The sequence below is a fragment of the Astatotilapia calliptera genome, chromosome 10 (assembly GCF_900246225.1).
Source record: "Astatotilapia calliptera chromosome 10, fAstCal1.2, whole genome shotgun sequence".
NCBI classification, from domain to species: Eukaryota; Metazoa; Chordata; class Actinopteri; order Cichliformes; family Cichlidae; genus Astatotilapia; species Astatotilapia calliptera.
The window spans coordinates 15,455,397-15,476,820 of NC_039311.1; the positions used below are offsets into that span (position 1 = coordinate 15,455,397).

Below are 21,424 nucleotides of genomic sequence, written 5' to 3' on the forward strand. Positions count from 1 at the left end.
TTAGTCGATGGACCAAACCGAGGCTGCAGCAGAAATGGATATTCGAGAGGGCACAAACAGTGATGCTAATGGAATGTCAATAAAAATTTGGTGACAAAATAATTGTTAGTGGTGAGAAACAGGGAGTTACCATGTTTAATTAACCTCAACTTTGAAGCCACTATAAATGGGAGTAAAGCACAGTGTGTACTGACCTGGAAATGAAATGGAGAGGGAAAATGAATGGGAAAGACAACAATTTTACCACATCAGTAACTAGTATTTATGTGTGTATGTCTAAAGTCCCTTTTATGGATGCGGATGGGGCTTAACTATAAATATTACAATATTATATTCATGATTACCTAATCAAGATTGGATCATGACTGAAAAACAGACTGCATTATTCGGCAGTCTTTAAGCTCAAGTTATGCCTGAAAACTTGCATTATAGATTTCACCAGACCCAACACTAACTGGACTGGGGATTAACAGTTCTACATGACTACGAGCATAATGAACACAATCTAATTAGAAAACCATTAAATAATGCAATTACTATTACTTATATATATACACACACGTTGTTTACCCCAACACAAAACAAGCCTTTAATAAAGAATTGCTAAACAGACACCCGTTAAAGTATTTTTCACCACAAAGCTTAGCTAGCATACCAGTGGTATCCGTGCAGTTAGCTGAAGCAATTAAGCAGCCCTTCCCTTATTTTGTTACACTGCCCTTCTGATGTGTTTCTATCACGTAAATCCTCTCGGTTTGTCTGAATTAGGGTTTGGCCACGGTTTCAGACTTGTTAGAACTCCAGTATGCTTCTGTGTCTCTGCTGAATGTGTAACTAGGCATGATAGCCATAAGATAATAACACTGTCTGTATCGAGTCTCAACTGCTTTAATTTGGAACTTGTCTGCCACCCATGTCACTTCAGCTTTAACTTCATTTCATGGCATCTTGCGTGCACAAATAACAGTGCGTAGTAAAAATGGGGTCTGTCCTGCAGGGTGAAAGTAATCTGCATTAAATGAACTTCATGCTTCTTGGATACATGTTATATATTATTACAAAAGACAGTCATTAACACATCACGTCTTAAGACATTTGGTGGGGTTTTTTTTTTTTCAAACTGTGTAAATATAACTGTAATATGAACAGATGGATGCACATGCATGCCATCACTCTTTCCAAGTATTATCTAAAGCAGGATCTTTGTCTAAGCAATGTGCAAACAATGACATTTTATCTAAGAAAATGAAAAGTGAGTGACTGCATGTTGGTGACACAGGAAAGTACTGAGGTGCAAGCAGGTTGTTCGGTGTCTCTGTATCCATCAGCAGGGAGCTGTCATGAATAAACTGTGTGATAGTTCATACTGAAACCACCTACTGTGACACACACACACACGCAGGCATGTACATGCACACATACATAGCAGTGATCACAGTATTCCCTCGGGGTATAAGTCTCCTGGGAGGACGTGAGGAAGGATGTTGCAATACAACATCCTTCCTGTTTTCCTTCTCTTTTCTGTCTACATTCGTCTTCCTTCAACATATGCACATTCAGGAGTTTGTATCACCTCTCTTTTCAAATTATTCTGCCTCCTGATTAACCCTTTCCTTGCCTGCGTCTTACTCTGCCCTTCTGCATTGCCTATCCCCTCAGGCTACCTTTTTTCACAGTGGCAGATATATTCAGAGTTTGACAAGCAGTAAAAAGCCTATGGAGATCGATGTGTGCAGCGAGGCTCTCTGAGGTGTCACATGGCATGATGGAGAGTTTAGCTTATCTTTCGTACAGCAGCAGCTGTTTTGCCATATGTCTGATGTACTCCCGGCCCTTTGGAATCCAACCAATATTCCACCGGTGAGCAGATTGCTGTAAAACCTTAACACACTCTTTGTCACCTTATGACTTGGCTGTACATAGAACGATCAATCGTCACATACTCATGAGAGCGTAAAAAACATGTACACTGTGACATATTCATAGAGGGCCCTACACACATTCGCGGCTGTTTTTATTCAAAGCTAAATAATCAGCTTCAAAATAGCGATCAAGTGAATGCATTTGAATCTCATTTGAGTTAGCAGCAAATGCATTTAAATCCTATTTGATTTAGCACTGCTTTAGCTAAGGGCTGCGATTCATCTCTTTGTAATAAAGGATATGGTAAACAGTGTTAATAGATGGAATCAAGGTTACTTAACTCAGCTTATTGCCACCATACTGCCTGCTTTATTAGATCTGTCTACCACACCCATGTTTTCTTCCATTACAGAGAGACACACATCTGTTTGTTCTGTCATTTAATCTAGCATATTTGATTTCCACTCCTTAACACAATTACACATACATACTCTGTCTGCGGTTGAATCATGCGCTCATAAACCGAATGCCAATAAAACAGAGACAAAGATGGGCACACGAGGCACACATGTTAATGACACGTACATGCTCTTCATAACACTTGCTCCATCTTTAGATGATGATCTGTAGCGGTGTTTATGGTCCCAGATTGAATGCCTTCCAGATTTGTTTTTTTCTGAAATTGCAAAAAAAACTTATGAATCACCATCACCAGACCATGTGTGAATGGCACCAGACAATCTGGCCCCGAGAGCTTCTGTTTAGTACATTCTGTTTGCCAGCACAGTGACCAACCCTTGTACGTACAGTACAGTTCAGTACATTACTTTAAAAAAATGTGTTTTTTTAAACACTTTTATCTGCAAGGCAGCAATCTGAAGGAATGAACTTTGTATTTTGGCAGGAACATGTGAAATAGGCGGAGCAATTTATTGAAACACATACAAACATATATGAAAATACAGTATATAAGCTTTTACAAATCTAACAAGCTTTACTATCAATATTGGCTTTATTACTTTTATTAATCAGTATATGTTGATTTCTTTCATGACTCTTCAGGAATAGTTGAAGCATTATTGCTTCAATAATGTTGAGGTCCAAACAGTTTGGAGGCCAGTCCATAACTGATAATGTTCCACTGTGTGTATTTCTATCCAGGTATTCTGCACTGACAGTGTGTTCACTTTCATGCTGAAAAATGAATCTGCGGCAAATCAGATTCTTTCCAGATGGTACATGCATGGTAGATTAAAATCTGACAGCCCTTTGCTGTGCTCAGAATTCCATCTCTTTTGACAAGATCCCTAACACCACTGGCTGAAATAGAGCAAACCATGACAGAGCCTCCTCTGTGTTTTACAGATGGATATAGGCACCTCTCTCCTGACCTCTTTTGCACATACTAATAATGGTTTGAACTAAAAACTCCAGATAAGATCTGTTTCCACTGATTTTCAGTCCAGGGTTAGGGATAGCCATCTGCTGTATTCTCACCTATTTCACAAGGACTCAAAATTAATGAAAAAGGAAAATGTAAAGAAAACCCTTTCAAAGACCTTCAGAAAGCCTGGACAACCATTGCCCAAGACTATTGCTCAAGTCTCACTCACTGGAAGCAAAATATAAAGAAATGAGTAGTAGCTCAAGAATTTTTTGCACAGTGCTGTATGCAGTGGGGATTTAATAGAGGTTGAGAATTTAATTTGTGAAAGCCTGGGTATCTTTGAAAATATATTAAGAAATCTAAGAAGGTGTAGTTTTTCTTTCTCTACCTCTTTGAAGAACATATGCTGTGTTATTGTGACTCTGCATGCCCTAGAGGCAAAGTGGAACGAAAATAACTCAAGGGATCCACTACTTATTGATGATAGACCGCCACCTCTTTGGGCATCATTTCTGTGTTGGCACAGGTCGAGCACAGAGGTGACCCAGTAAAATGACATCCCTTTTTGTCTAAGCTTTTGGTAATTCTGTGCTTCTTATTTGGATCCCGTTCACATCACGATGTTTGTCTTCCCTATTAAATGTATGTCTCCACCTAATCACACCACCTGCTAGCTTTTGTGATGTGACTGCTTTAGTTGTGATGTGCTTTCGTTAGCTAATTTACACTAATACAGTACATGGGCAAGTAAAAACCCAAATAGTAAAAGTTTGTTGCCAGCTGCAACATATTTAATTGTACACAGAAGAAGAGTTGTGAGGCATGATGCAACATACAGTACATGCCATACTGATTGCATTGCAAATATTTAAGCTAGTTTTATTTGCTCCATTCAGATCATTTTTAAATTGTTTTTAAAATAGAAATCCACCTGATGTTTCTCTTTTAGATACCTGCATAACTGAGAGAGGAAGTAGTACTGACTGTATGATACTGATCGTTTCTGAAGTAGAAGCAATGGAACATGTACAGTCAATATATATGAAAAAAATGAAAAAGAATAATGAGACACGCGCCGGCGTTCAATAGATCATTAATATGTTCGTTCAACTGCAAATTTTTCCCACATAAAGTGAGGCTCATTGATTTTTTTATTGTGGTGCTGAGCACTTTGTTCGTGACAACTATGTTAAAACTGTGATAAAGATTTTGTACAAACATCTGCCACGCAATTAGAAATAACTTGGCTGACAGATGTTGTGATTCATCACTGAACAAATACTAATTTAGATCAAGTTTTAGCACAGAAATTCAACACAGTGAGAAAAGTCATCTTTAGTAATCTTTTGTCAGTGGTGGATGTGGTGCAGAACGTGAGACCGAAAAAGCCCCACACTTTATTGTGTTATAAAAAAAATGCACACACTCTGGTCACAATCTAGAGTTAGTATATTAGAAAAAGGATTCAGTGGCCATGGCATCGTGTTTTTAATGTCAGGACATTTTGGTATACAGCTCCTCTGTCACTTGACTTCACAGCGGTTCTATAGGAAAGGTCACAGCATACACAGCAACACAAAACAACACATTCACTGCTCACTACAACTGCACACTCTTGCACATTTGGAAGCACACATATAACCTATGTAAATCTAAAAAAATACTTTGGTTTATGGTAAAGGTTTAATTCAGATGAAGCATTCTCGCTACCATAAATATAATGCTCTGCCTCCAGAACTAATCAGAAACATCAAGCAGTTTGTGTTGTGCAGAAATCTCTAGTGATCTTATTCCTTGGTTTGAGTAGTTTGATATAACATTATTTCATTTACTGAAAAAACTGTTAGACAAATAATAGGCCTGGAACTATCAGGTTTAATCAGAATGGAGCACACTTCTGAGATATTAAACATCAAAGACCTGACATGCCAGACTGCAAACAATAGGTTTTTCTTAAATATTTTAACTCAAACAGTTTGCCTTTGAATCAGAAGGCTTTGAAACATGGCTAAAACCAAACATTATTTATTGTGCACAGCGTCAGTAATACTTTTGGTGACAATCATTGCTAAATAATCAATTTATTTACAACTTTGAAACATATTTAAAAAAAGGCTGTATTTTCCCCTTTTACAAGAAGATAAACCAGCAGCACTTTCTATTACAGTTCAAATAGTGGGGAAATAAGGTGGAAATAAGACACTAATAACATGGAAATAGCCAACTCTTGTCACTCAATTACCAAATCAATATCCAAATAATGACCTTTTAACAGTGGTTATAGCTAAATAATGTCTGTAACTGTGTAATAACAAGCCAGAAACTGGCAGTAATAATGTGGAAGCAAATACATGCATATGAGGCAAAACCAAATAAATCAAACCAAATAAATTCATAACTGAAAGTACAACATCTCTCTGTGATGTGAGTCTTTTATAAGATGCAAATGCACAGTGTGCAGCATATACTGTAACAAAGGACATCTGCCTCACTTGCATGTAGACTTACAGTGTAACTGCAATTAAGAGCCAGCAGCTAGCAATCATTGCCTCACCATTAAGGCCCAGATAGATGTGACTGTAATTACAATTGCATATTCCAATAAATTAATGTGTTGCCAGTAGGAAAAAAATGATGGGAAGAGTAAAGTTCCTTCCACTGAGAATTTGCATCTCTTGTTAATGTTTGTCAGGATTCAGACAGTCTCTAAAACTATTACTCTCACTATTGACATATCCCATGCTGCGTGGCAACTTCTGAGAATGGCAGGACTATTTTTAATGAGAACTGATTGATTTTGTGCGTTGTGATTTATACATGTTGATCTGTTATCAAGTCTGCGCGCAGTAGCAATCATATTTCTGGGAGCTTGTCTAGTGCTGTACGGACAGTCCCAACAGCAGAGAGAGATAAAAGAAAAGTGCAGACTTGACCAGGATCATATTCGAGTGCAGAAAGCAAATATAGCTACGCGTTTGCAAATACGCACCCACACACACATAGAGCCCATTAGTTTTGCCATTTAAAACCTTAAAGAAATTCCCCTGAACTCGAGAAGCACATTTCAATTTCCGCAAAATGCCGAAGGCGGCAACAAAATTATGAATCTCAGCAACAAGAAAAGTCAAACACATATTGCTACAGGATGATAGACACAACTAAATGCATACATGTGCTCGCATATGCAGAAAAATGCAGTCTGTCAAACAGGTACTGTCATTAGATGATGGAGAGTCCAGCTCTAGCCTATAACTCAGCAGGTGCTTTCTGTTTCCTCTGCTTCTTCAAATGAATTGTTTAGAAGTTGAGGTTATATTGTGATCGATGCCTTGGGGGTAACAAATGACTTCCACCAGACAAAGCTTTGAAGTGGATTTGTACGCCTGGTCACCAACCTGTAATCTGCAACCATTTATCAAAGGGTGAAGGGACAGGAAATTTCCATGGAAAACTTCCAGATAATTCAAGCTCCAATTTTTTACCGCACGCAGAGGTGAAATCCCTAGAGGATTAAGAGTTACGTGGGAGTAATGCTTTATCCAGCGTCAGGTGCTCTCATTATTTTAAACAAATGGACAGTCCTACATTTCTGAGGGATCTTCTGTTTTGTCATTTTATCCTTACTGTTAGTGATTGTGTTGTGGAGTGAAGCTTTTATCCTCAGTGGAGAGGAACACATAGCGTCTGGAAAATGCCTCCTCCCCTTGATAGTGAGACTTTGATCAAAAATGTGTCATAGCATTTTGCTCGAGCTGAATTATTCAAAGGTCAGTGAACAAAGGCATGTTTGTGCTGTGTTGCCTTACAAAGGGTAGAATGATGGTAAATTGGCAAAGTGCTCACTGCGTCTCTGTAGGGAGCTGACCGGTGAGCCTCACCCTCAAGGGACCATTTGGCATCAAACAGCACAAGCTCCCTGTGATTGTTAATGCGTCAGTCATAGCCAGGCTGTTACCTCATATTTTCAAACCATCACCTTTATATACCATTCTATTTAGGGCATTGTGTTACAGTTGCTTTCCAGCAGGTTCAGAAGAGAATAGATTCTTAACAAGAGAGACTGAACGCTTCGGTCCTGCAGGGCTATTACACCTAATGAATGTTGCAGCTTGTGTGAGCACATGTGTGTGACGGTTAATATTTTGTGAGCTGAAGAAACATTTTTTGTTCTTTGCACACCATTGCATGTTTAAAAGCAAAAGTCAGTGTATGCGTGTGCATGGGTGGAATACAGCAGTGCAAATGGCCCTTTCTAATGATGGCAATCAGCGGGAAGAAGCCTAACGGAGAGTGAAGACGGGATCACGAAAAGAAAAAAAGGACTAAGATATATTTCAAGTCTGTGACTTTAGCGTTCTCGCCTTTGTATTCCAGTTGCCTGCTCTTATTTCTACACCCAGATCGAGACCTTAATGGTTTTAAGTGTCTTTTCCTTCTCCAAAAGTAGTCAAAAATGCATCATGTATTCTTCTATCCCTGGGCAGGCCACTAGAAAAGAAGACAGCAGGGAGAAGAGTGGAGTAGGAGAGAACAGAGGGAGGTAAACAGAGGTAAAAATGGCTAACCTTGACTGTGTGTATGTATAGTCCACAGATTTCATTACACTTCCATTATCCATCTGGTGTTTCTAAAGAAAAACTCAAGTGAGTGAGTGTGGGTGATGTGGATTCACATTAATCAAAGACAGAGCGAGCACACATGAGATGTATCAACACACATAAGACAGAGAGACAGAGAAATGGAACAGTTTTTAATGAAGCTACTGTAGTAAACGAAGCAGCGCTGCAACGCACAGGTTCCCCACAGGAGCTAAACCCCAGGCAGTGCAATTTACATAAAACCTGACAAGCTTTATTTTTGAAATAGGCTCATCTTCAGAATAGATATATTTTTAGGATATTAAAATTGCATGCATTTCCATATGAACGTAGTATCATATTCAAGCTGCTTCTGACATGACTAAAGTCATGACTAAAGTGTCTACTTTAGTCATGACAATGCTTTTCCATTTCTATATACTTGTTAAACACACAACCCATGACAAACAGTTAAATTTATCATTTTAAATGTATTTATATGTATTTGGAAAAAGGCATTTTACTCTCTCCCTAATATCTTCCGACTTAGTCAGGCATTAGATACATGACTACCAGTATTTATTCATTCACTGGAAGCTGTATGGTACAAAAAAAGATGATTAAAAAGCCCCAAACTCAATAAGGAAAATAAATATCCAGGTGCTGACACACCTTGCTTCACCCATTACCTTCCAACCAAAGCTGGGAGCTATGAATAATTCCATTTCATGGCTCAGCTTATATTTACAGAAGAACAAAAGAAAAACTGTGTTCAATTACCAAAGACAAATTTGAACTCATCTGGGTCATTTTGAACAAATTGAACTGGAACTAATTCCTTCCGAGTGTGGCAATTGAACTAAATAAATAAATAAAATGGTGACTTGTTTGCTTTTTTCCCCATCAAATTAAAGTTGACCTCAACACGCTCTTATTATAGCGCTCCGCAGGCACAGGTCCATGGGAGCTGTGTAACTAAGGGGGTGGTGGGGGAAGAAGAAGGCGGACACAGGCACGCTAAAGTGTACGCAGCTTCGGAAAAGAAGGAACAGAATTCACGTGATAATTAAAAAAGTTACAAATAATAAAAAAGAAAGAAAAATATACACTCCATGTATCTTTTTAAACCCTGCTTTCATTTGTACCATTTCTCTCACTGTCCTCTCTCTCTGTCTTCTTCGCCCATTTCAAAGGTGTAAATTGGACACAGACAATTGAACATTACTATCCTGGGAGGTAGCTGGCACCATCTGTTAAATGTCCGCCCCCAACATCAGAGTGTACCACACAATGCGCCCAAACATCCCAGTGCACCATGATGCACATTTGTGTGGGCATGCACGTGCTGCTCCAAGTAAAGTGGGTGCAGGTACTGCATATTGTTTCAAAGATAATATGATCTGTATTTGAACGATACTAAAGGAAATTATTTTAATATCCAAAATTTATGAAATCTCCCCAAAACAAACAGTTTGTTACTGTAAAACTTTCTGACTTTCGCTCTCACATGTTACATAGATTCTGATATGAACTTAGGTTACAAAAAAGTATTATTCTGACCTGAAAGATTAATCAAGATAATATGATAAGAGTAAGGAACAAAGAAAAAAAATACATACAAACAAGCTTCCTTGTAGTTATACCTTTGGCTGGAACTTGTTGTCAGTAGTTACCCACTAATTGTGGTCCACTTCTTGCCAAATGGGCGCAATTGTTCACGGCTGATGGAAAGTTTATATAAATACGAAGCATTCACTGCATTCCACGAGATTCCCAACAAAAACCCAATTATTTGCTGGGGCTGGATTGTGATAGGTTTTCCACACAAATAATGAGGAAGAATGCCTATGTGAATTTATAAAAAGCCTTAATGTTCCTCTCTCTCTTGTGCTCTCCCTTCCTCTAACACACATGGCTGATTAGCAGTTGGCATTTTGTCTTGGCCATGTGCTAAATGACAGCGGCAACATTACCATCTCAAAGATGCTCTCCTTGCCCAGTTAATGGTCAGGACACAATGGGTGCTCAAACACTTGATGGATCATTGAAGGATTATGCGATTTGGCTTTGAGCCCGTATCGTCACGTCATGCAAGTGTGCGTGTGAATGCACGTGGCTATGTGTCTGAGTGTGTATGTGAAACAGAGAAAGAAAGAGGGATTCTGTATCCTGTATCCTGTGGACTCCTACAGACCTCTCAATGGGAGCAATAATGTCAAGGAGCTGCAATGTCATATCCATCAGAGCTGACTTTCTGTCAAGTCCAGACAAAGGTGTTGACACCTCAACACCACACAGTGAGTGAGTAGACCATTCAAATGTCAGTTACCTGACACATAGCCATGCTCTCATAGATGGGTGGCAACCTGTGATTGTCAGTTGGTAACTCTAGAAAAAGGCCACTGCATATATAAAGTCTAAAATAAATCCACAGAGGTTTACTGAATGAATACGTTTTCATCCTCTGAGGTAAGCGCTCACTTGGTACAATCCCACCTGTCAACCGTAGCAAATCAGCCATCACGAAAATGACAAGGTTATTGCTAAAGCACAATGGAGTCGCGTTTGGATTGTTCAGTTAGGTGTGAGTTTGCCAAACTTCATTACTGTTTTCAGGATCTAATAAAAGTTATGCTTCAGTTTATTGTTTAGAGAACTGAATTACAAGGTTTCACACCTTATGTGCAAAATTTCACACTACTCCCACTAAATCTTTTACCATATCAAAAAAGAACTGTATCTATTCCAATATATGCATGAAGGCATTGTCTAAATTCTACAGTTATTGTCTTGTATTTCTTTTAAGTGGATAAAATAGACCAAAATTCAAATTTATCCTGACTTGTGGTGCAGCCAGGCTTTAATGACACACGTAGACAGATATATGCGAATATCTGCATAAAATACACATGTACAATCTATTACAGTGATTATGGTGTTAAAAAGAGGCACTGATAAATAATATCCTCTTTAGACAGATGCTTTTTTTAAACTTTTAAAGCGGTCTAGTGGTTGATTGACTGATGAACTACAAAGAGAGCAAGAGAGAGAGTTGAGAGGTAGAAGTTTTCCAAAAGCAGGAGTTGGGTTTGTGGGATAATCTCTGTAATCTTTCAATTACCTAAAGACAAATAAACTGTGATGGTGTGGCCAAGCAGCCAAGGACACCACAGACCACAGACAAGATGACCTTAGAAAGACACTTCTCTATAAAAACACATACAGTAGCTTTTTACGCACATCTCTATCTGCTGAAAATATAAATAAAACGTTTTCCGATAGGTTAATTTTAGGATAAGTAGTGTTTAAAAAGCATAGCTGGTTAACTTAAGCGTACCAAAACTGCCATAATTGTTCAATTCTTATAAAGAAGCAGCTCGGTTTCGCTGTCATTTGTGATTTTTGCACTGCTGATGATGACTTGTTTGTTTTGTAAAGTTTACAACCAGATGTTGCTATATTTGATATAGAGGAGTCTACGCTCGGTGTTGCAGATTAAATCTGTCTGTAAAAAAAGCACCATGTTTTCCCAAATTCTTTTCCTGGTGATATACTCAGAGCAAAACTAAATTTCAGCTGAGAAAATATGGCATATAGGCAAGCCTGTTGAGTAAAATTATTCACACTTGTTTCTAATGGTGTTATATAACCATTACACTTCACAGTGCACAGGCTCCATGGCATGTAATATTGATACCAAGAACTGAGACTGCCATTCTTCAGAAAATGAAACCAAAGCTAATGCGAGCTGTTGACGTGACCGGCAGTTATGCCTTTTTTCTTCTGACCTCGTGGTTGTATTTCTAGAGTGTGGAACAGCTGAATACCTGGACATTCAACACTGTATTGCTTACAGCAACTTAACCGCAATATTTAAAACTATAAACAACACATTCCTCAGTTATTGACATTATTATTCATTTTTGTAAACTAAATGTAATATAAATATAATAACAAAAATGTTCTTTATTGTAATATAAAAAATAAAAAGGTTAATAATTGTTATTTTGATGTTAAACTTTAGCTTTTTTAGACATCGAGTCTCCTTGTGATTTTAGTTTATTCGTTTACATTCACCATGCAATAGCTCAAAAAAAATGACAGCATATAAAGAAAAGATGGTTTGTTATGTTTTGACATGATTTAAAATGTTGATATTGATAACCTCACTACTGTTTCAGTACTTATTACAGCTTCACTCCAGGTTTTCATTTTCATTATTCTTTATTTTTTCTCTGTGATGACAGTGATGACTCCTGAGAAGATTTTCGTCAAACTTTGAGAACTTTATGTTTTGTCAATTGTTAATTTTTATTAGTCGTATTAACTTAAACCCACATGACGTTACACTGGATTAGTCAACCGCAACATTACGTAGAGGCACCAACTGCATTAATATTTATTTATATACAAAGTATATCTTTAATTTTTAACAAAAATATATTAATTCAAGACACACCCAATACTTTTAGTGTAGAAAAGCTGATCAAGGTTGAATCTGACAGCCTCATGTAAGCAAAGCACATCTGTAAATGCGCATGTTGATGCCATTATTATCACCCTGCACATCTTACGTAATTGATCTGACACCTTATATCTATGGTAATAATATGATGGGTAATTGTATGAAAAGAGGAGGAGCACCTTACATGTATAGATAAGTTGGAAGCCTCTTCAGGTATCAGTATGACAGAAATTGAAGCGCACAGGCACATAAAGAAACAAATAATGTTAACTACTAAGCTTACATTACTTTGTTCTTGGTTTCTATCTCACATATGGGAGATCATAACTGCTGTAAATGTCTGTCTCAAGCACATAACTTCAAGCTTTAAGTAGCAGTCAAGTAGCAGTCAAATAAATCTTTTTTTAACGGCCCTTTAATATCTACTGTGTTTATTGCTGTCTGCTGCAGCTGAACTCAGGTGCGCTGCAAGAACTGAGAAAGGTGAACTAATGATCTGAAGTCAATAGGAATGGTGGAAAATGGGCAGGAAATTGTGTATTTAATGTGGATAAATGTCTGATTTTTGTTGACATTTTCCTGCACGTCTCTAAAATGTCTTGTAAACAGTCAAATGACTTAAAAATACCAAGGAAACAAACAGCAGAGCAACACGCATGTCTGGTCAATCCTCGACTAAATGAGCTGTAAGACGACAGGAAAGAGTTCATGATGGTTATTTTTCCATTATTTGCAAAAGGATGAAGCCGAATTTGAGTATGTGAGTGTAGACATTGTGTGATGGGCTAACGATGGGCCTTTATCTATATGGAATTTTAATGTGACAGTAATTTTAAAACTGGGTGTCAGTTTAATCAGATCGATATAGGAGGAATATTCAACACTTGTTTACTTAATCTTTTTGCCGCCTTTAACCATGTGGGACAGGTTGATTTCTAGATATTAAAAATAATAGAAAATACATGCACTTAGTCATATTTTTTCTGATTCCTTAACCCAACTGTAAAATTTAACAACAAGTAAACTTGAAGTCAAAGGAGCTTGCAAAGAAAAGCGTCTGGACTTCTTTAAGTTGCTTGAAGACGTTTCACCTCTCATCCGAGAAGCTTCTTCAGTTCTAAGGTCAAATGGTGGAGAGTCCCAGATATAAACCTAGTGGGAGTGACCCCCCACAGAGGGACAAAAGGACCCCTTGACGATCCTCTAATCGCTTGAGCCAAGGTGTGAAACTGGGCGTGGGTCCCAATCAGCCAGAGTTTCGGGTGTGTTCATTGTGAAACCTGGCCCCACCTTATCATGCGAATTCCTGAGGTCAGATGGCCCAGGATGTGAGTGGGCGTTAAGGCGTCTGGGAAGGGATCTCAAAACTGGATTATAGATGGCAGAGAGTTGGTGTCGTAAACCCCCGCCTCTGTTCAAAGATGGTCGCTCACTGTGAGCGACCATCTTTGAACAGAGATCAGTAATTTCTTCTTTTCTTTTGTTGCTTTGTGTTTGTTTCATGTGTAGAGAAAAGGATGTATATTGCACGAGGTCCTTGCTGTTCAAGATATAAAAGAAATAAAATCTAATGAACCTTAGATTGGGCTACAGCAAAAAAAACATTTTAACTCAAATTAACCAAAACCAAAAAAAGAATGCAAACAAGAGCCCATTAGGCTCCAAATAATCTAAAGACATTAAAGGGATTTAATATCTTAAAGATCTCTGCTACTTTTACTGCTTAAAGGGCAACAAGCGACCTGTGGAAGAAAGAACAGGGACATTTATGATGCTGTTGCCCTCAAAGAAGGACAACTGAAGGCCATGATTAAATATCTTTCCTGTTTTAATGGATGTAGTAACCTCCTACATCAGCACGCTTCCACTTAGACACATCAGCACACTTCCACTTAGACCTGCCTGTTAGTCTCAGTTGGCTGCTCCTTCCTCCCCTAGGAAAAACTCCATAAAACACAAGACATTTATTTAGGGGAATACACACATGCATCCGTGTGCATCCATGCATGCTGAAAGTGCGCGCACACACACACACACACACACACACACACACACACACACACACACACACACACACACACACACACACACACACACACACACACACACACACACACACATTAATGAAGACAGACATTCCACCACAGAGAAATAGAGATTTTTGAATTTATTTCTGTCTTAGCAAGAGCAGTGCCATTGAAAACTGGTTTGTAGCGGCACATTTCAAAAGAGTAATGTAGAAGTATATGTGTATGCTGAAGTAAGTAAAACGTCAAAGAAGCACAAGGCTTTTCCACAGTTAGAATTTGTAAGAATGGACACGTTTTGTCATTAATATATACATAAATATTGACATTAGATGATTCTCAGACTCCAGGAAACTATTCAAGGCATTTCAGTCCTGCGAACCTTGAGGGAGCAAAAGCTTTTACTATTTAATGTGTGTTTTCTGTCTGCATAAATTTTAGCGCATAGTTCTGTAGGATACCCCCAAAAAACAAATCAAATAATAATGATAACACAGTGTTGTTGTTTCTGTTGCACAAAATGTTCAACGGTAGCTTGTCTTGAGCATGCATTGTAAATGCTGAGGAAAATCCTGCCTTTGAGTTGTATTGATTCCAGGGCTCCAGTCCACTGTGTGTCTGCGAAAGCACCAGTATGTGTTTGTGTGGAAATGTGATTGTTTATATTGTTGTGTATGTGTGTGCCCTCTGCATCGATCCCCCACTTTGTTCCAATTATCAGTATGGTTTTGGGGCCTTATAGTACTATTCACACAAGCATTAGAGCAACAGAGGCAACCGCATCTGAGAACGGAGGCTTAAGGGAGTAGGCGGTAGAGAGAGGCGGAAGAAGCAGAAGACGCAAAGCTGAGAGAGAAGGACGAGAAAGCATGATGCAATAAATAAATAAATATTTCAAGTTATTTCTGTGCACCTGTTTTTCCATGGTTAGAAGAGGAATCCCTCGGCGGGTTTCTATGCTACAAAAAAGCACAATGCGTTCCTATCTGATGGTGAGTTATTCAATTGGACAATATACATTTTTTATATACACTTCTGTCTTCCACTATATGAAATCTGACACAGAGGTTTCAAAATAGGCACACAAATCCTTTGTTATACAGGAGAACTTGCTATGCTTTTAGTCTTTTGAAAATGTTTTTAAGGGCTTACTGATGACTCCAGTTTATTTTCCACAGATCATCAGCTACAGTCACATGATATGACATTAACAAAGGGCTGCAGTTATGACTGCATTAGGGACTTTTTCAGTAAGCACTAGAGATAGAGACATTCAAAGTACTCATTTTAAAATGATGTGTTTTGAGGTTACAGAGCTCAAAGTAGTCTTCAGCACAGCCAGTAAGCCTGAAATTGTCTCAAAACTGTGATTTCCATAAAATCACTTCTGCCTTTTTCCCTTGCGATATTAGTTATTAATGCTTATGCGCATGTGCCTCGGTGACTGGTCTTCTCTCCAGGTTGCTGATGGACACCCACAGTGTGGATTAGCGTTGTTACAGATTGATTTTTTTCCCCTTCGTCTATATTTGTGAGTGTATTGAACATGTGTGAGTGTGCAGTTCCTCTACAATCATGAATTACTCATAAATGCTAGGCTCTAGGTCAACAGAGTTGATAGATAGAGCAGCTATTGATCACTTTCCCAGTTATGATAACTGGTCAACAATAGAGTTTACAGCAAGATGGGAGATTACAAAAAGTCAAAGAAGCTAACTCTGAACCTTTAAGCTAGCGTTAGAGTTGTGATTATATTGGTGATTGAAAATTAAGCACTGTCCTACACTATATGAACAAAAGTACTGGGGCACCTACACATTATCCCCATTTCATTCAATTCACTGAATTTTATTTATTTTGCACAAAAACACAACAAGAGTTGCATCAAGGTGCTACATGCCATGAAGGTCCTGCTGCAGCTTTTGTGCTAGAGGAGGTTTGGGGCTCTGCAGCCATTGAGTCAGCAGAGCGTTGCCGACTTTTACTCACTATGCGCTTCAGCACTCAGCTCTCCCGCTCTGTAACTTTATGTGATCTGGGTGGCTGTAGTTCCTAAACACTTCCACTTTGCATTAATACCATTTACAGCTGATTGTGGAATATCTAGGAGGAAAGAAATTTCATGAAGTGATTTGTTACAACACTGGCATCCTATTATAGCACCACACTCAAATTCATTGAGCTATTTAGAACGGCCCATTCTTTCACAAATGTTTGCAAAGGCAGATATGGCTAAGTACTTGATCTATACACCTTTGCCAGAGGGACTGAAAACAACTGAATTGAAAGATTAAGAGGTATGGTGTAACATTTTTGTTCAAATAGAGTATGTATAAATGAAGCATTATAAGACTATACAGAGGAAAAGAAGAAACGTAGAGCTACAAAACAAGGAAATGAGATGCATTTGTGTCAGTTTGTGTGTGTGCATGTGTGTGTGTGTGTGTGTTTGCAAGTGTGGATGAAAATCTCTCTTGTGGTTTGAGCCGCATTGTTTGATTCCACTGATTCCACAGTAAGAGTCGCCAGGGGCTTGTTGCCAAGGTTCAGCCAATTGAATTAGGGATTTGCCGTTCCCTCCTCAGTCCAACCCTCCTGACCATTTCCTGTTTCTAGGGGTCCCTGAGGACCCTTCCTCTCCATTCAGCTGTAGACTGTAATTGTATTTAGGATGCCAGTGCAGAGCCCAGTGGAGTACACGACGAGGAGAGCGAGAGAGACAAAAAGAGATAGAAGGAGAGTCAAAGGGAGGCCTAAACATGGCCAGGGAAATAAAAGGAAGAAGAAGAATGAAGAAAAGGGGAAATTCTTAAAGATGGATGTCCATAGGGGGAGGGATGGTTGTGGTTGTGGGGAACAGAGATAGACTGACTTACCACCCATCCAAATGGAAAACACAAGGTCATTGTTCTCATTAGATTTGCAAGCATGACCTAGGTCTACTCAAGACAGTTTGGTGTAAGTACTGCAGTACCAATGCTTAAAAGCAAGGCTCTAATAGGCTACTATACACAGACACATAGGGGCAGGAGCAAAATGATTTTTCTTACCCTCCACACAACCTCATATTAACTATTACATTTCAAGTCGATATAGTTAAAAATAGCCATGAGTATGCCATTATGCCATGTGCATTTTTATATTATGTAATGGATTACAATCAAAACAGCCAATGTGATATCAATAGAATATTTTAGCACTGATAAACTTTCTCCTGACTGTCAGGAAATCGTGTTTGCATAATATCCCAGTGTTAATAAATTCAGGTGTGAATGAATTCACTCCATGGGGGCAATTACAACTGTGATTTTAAATGACAATGTATTTCTAACATTAACATAACCACAGGTGTAGCAAACTGGGGCCCTATGACTAAAAGGGCTTGGTTAGGGGATACATAATCTCAAGTGCCAAAAGAAGTCTTTGTCCTTGCATGCATACGGTCTACTTCTCTGCATGTGGAAACTGGACACAGTATTATGTATACCTGTCGTTTTCAGTCAATGCATTTTAGTGGAACTTGCACAATCCCGATCAATGGTATGTTATTGTATTGTGTGGTACTCGTCATAGTTTGTATTGGACTTCAATGCCGTATCTCGTCTGACTTCTCGCAGAAGTTGACAGGAGTTTGAATGAAGTCAGGCAGTAGACAGATGAGCAGACAGTGAATGTTGAATACAAAGAATGGAGTAAATGTAACGCATTCCTACCAAGTTCAGACCCCAGATTGCCCGGGTACGGTTGTGGGAGTCAATGAATGTGAACACTCTGAGCTCAAACGCCAATAACGACATCCACTTTTTTGCTGTACATCAGATAATTCTCAATCTAAAGCAAGTCAGTGCTGCTGCCTACTCATTTTTGAGTGACATATCTGCCAGAAAATGAGGCTGAGTGCATTTTGATTGCACATTCTTCAGCTGTGACTCACACTGTTACCTTGCAACTAGCTTGTGAGGAGATCTAGCTTGACAGGCTAAGACACAGAAGTTCACACTTGCAGATATGATTTATTCAAAACTTGGTGCATCTCTTTCAACACAATCATGCATTGTATCACGCTCGCACATTTTACCATACACCACAGAATTTGTGACGCCTCAAATTCAATAATTGCAGTTTCGTTTCTGTCCGTGGTGCCATTCTGTGTGTGTCTGGCCAACTCTCTCTGTGGTTTCAACCCCTGGCTCAGATCCAATGGGACCATAAAGCTATCTTTGGTGGTGCCCAACAGTTTTGTCTGACATGTGTTGGTCAGGGTCTGTCCTTCTGTTGCACTGCTTGGATCAAAGGGGGAAACTACTCCACCCATCTGTGTCACATTTAATTTATCACAGGCACGACAGGCCTCGCTTGCCTTGATTGTGAGGGCGTGACACAGATCCACATGTCTGGACGTCAACAGAGAGAAAGAAGCAGATATAATATGGCATGAGATGACAGAAAGCTGATTCAGGTAAATTGATGAATTAGACACAGACAAATAAGGCATTAATAAAGAACCAAAAGTGAAAGCATATGGCATTAGTGCCCTTCTACGCCTTCTCCACTGGTCTAATTCTTTCTCCCTCAACTAAAGATAAGAGCCCTCCTTGGTCTTGCTTTGATGACCAGGTGCTGGGCAGGTGGTATCGAGTGACAGGAGGTGGCTCTGCATGTGTGTGCATGTGTGTTTGTGTGATTGTATGTGTGTTGGTGCGATAGAGGAAAATCTATCCCCACAGTAATGAGAGAGGTGCCAACTGCTCTTCCATCTGGCATTGAAAAAAACTTTCTCTTTCTCTCTTCTCTCCTTCCTTTCTCACCCCTACATTTCTTATCATCTGTTCATTTGCTTCTACTTCAGTATCATCCATTTTGACATTTTCGGATGATGTAAACACTCAACTGCCCACACGCACTTCATCCTAGCCCAACACATTAGACCTGAGAAATTCAAGCTACACCTCCCACTGAATTTGAAATAGGTACACCAGCTACTCATAAATGGAGCCAATTGGCAAAAACATCTGGTTACAAAATATCTGTGACTTGAATGTACTGTACTGTTGTTCTTAGGAATTTGCTTTTTTGTCCCTCTGCAGTCAATATTTCAGATACATTTCAAGGGAAAAAAAGTGAAACACTGCGCAGTCTTTTTGCCAGCCAACTTTTCTCTGATAAGACACGCTCACCACTCAGCACGCTACTCACTTGATTACACCTGATGTGGCTATAGAAGGTCCAAAAGCAAGCGCAGGAATGTCTAGATACTACAGATTAATGCTGATGCAAATGAAAGGGGATGATTTAATTATACATGAGAAGAAATATTCAGATTAACATAAAAATCCAATTTTCATTCTGAGGATTAAAGGATTGTTCTCACTATTATTATGCTCTGCTAAACCAAAAAACTGCTTATCGGGAGAATGAAGGCTTTGCCTTCTAGAACACTGAAACCTACAGCCAACTGAAGGTTGGCTCGTATGCAGCACAGCATTCCTGTGAATGCAGATGCAATGGGATTACAGTACATTTGTTGAAATCTTGCATAAACACTTCTACCAAATAAATGCAAAAACTTGGTGCGAAATCAGGTTTCTTTTATTGAATTTAGGATTCCACAAAATGTGTTTGGTTATATTCATACAGACAAACTACCTTTGAGAAATGTAAAATGTTCATGAAAACTGGAAGGTAAGGGACAATTAATGTGACTGTTTGAAAGGACAGCAGCTACGCACTGATTCAAAAGATGACCCAAATGCAGGCACAAGACACATGGGCACGGGCAGGTGGGAAGAACAAAGGGGAAAGTAACAAGTGAACAGGAAAACACAGCAAAAACATGCTAGGCTCAGGGGAAAGCAAATAACCAAAAATATAAATCCAAAGACAAGTGCAAAGCATTGTGTGCCACATGTAAAATAAAAGTAATATCAAGCGTATGTTGTTCTCTCTCTCCTCTGCACATTACCTAGCATTTGGCATGGGTCTAAATTATTGGTCACATTTTTCAAAAATATGGCTCAAAGGACATGAATCATTCACCTTCAGTACTGACTGCACACTATTCACCCAGGCACTATTAACTCTATACATAACCACCTTCTTGCTGTATTTCTCTCTCTCTCGCTCCCACAGACGCACATGCAGGCGAGCAGACAGGCAGACAGTTATGCTTGCATGCAACACACATTAATTGACTTTCCAGCTTTTCCCAAGCCTTTTGAGTGACAGGGGCCGCCAGGGGAGATGGGTAATGATGAGGCAGCTGGCAAATGGGCTGATGGGTAATGAGGGACCAGGCGCTGGCAGCCGATGGTTAGATGCTGAATTAAACAGCATCTACCGTGTGCTATGTATATTCAATATGCTATTCACGCTGTGACAATGTCAACACACTGAAACCTGAAACATGAAATAAACTTCATATGTCACTTGTCACATTGTTCGATTATATAAATGGTTAATCAGAGGCTTTCTATTCAAACAGAAATGCTTCATAGTGTTAGTTTCATTATGTTTGACTAGGGCTACGCTAGTTATTTCATCCAGAAATGATTTAGAAAGCTAACAGCTGTGGCAGGGCTGGATCTAGGATGATGCGAATCACACTTAAAGCAAAAGTAGCTGATTCCTGTTTTTCCACATCACTTTTTTGTAAGTGTTTTTCCTCCCACAAATTAATCTTCCGAGGTCTATGAAAAAAATCGTTGTCAGTGTTGGGTGTGAAGTACTGACTATGTCAACTGTAACTCTGAAAGTAGCACTGTGTTCATTATGTTGAATATAAAGAGAAGCATATAGTTTCGCATTAGTCTCCAAATTTACAAGCTATAACAAGACACCCATTGTCATATCAACACAAAGGTATCGCTATGACAAAATAATCTGGTTTTGTAGGTAATTTGATATATTTGCATACTTGCGTGTTATTGTGATTACTGTCTATTCAGGTGACCAATAATAGCTCACTTAGTTTATTTAAGAGACAAAAGTGCACAACAGGAAAGCACTGGTTTCTTTCATTTATAAAACATTTTTAAATGCACAGTTCACTTTCACTGATGGCATAGGTTTTTGCAGGGCTAGCAGAAAAGACCTACACAAAGACTTT

General features: G+C 38.9%; 1 protein-coding gene across 4 annotated transcripts in view; it reads right to left on the reverse strand.

Annotated features, from left to right (window-relative positions):
* Positions 1 to 21,424, reverse strand: part of cadm2a (cell adhesion molecule 2a) — a 207,939-nt gene that overhangs the window by 69,027 nt on the left and 117,488 nt on the right. The window contains exon 1 of one of the 4 annotated variants that reach the window (XM_026181416.1): positions 2,449 to 3,214. The exons of the other annotated variants lie outside the window; for them this stretch is intronic. The gene's annotated coding sequence lies outside the window, so the exon portion shown is untranslated. Of the gene's footprint in view, positions 1 to 2,448; positions 3,215 to 21,424 lie in introns of those variants that run through there. 4 annotated transcript variants of the gene reach the window in all.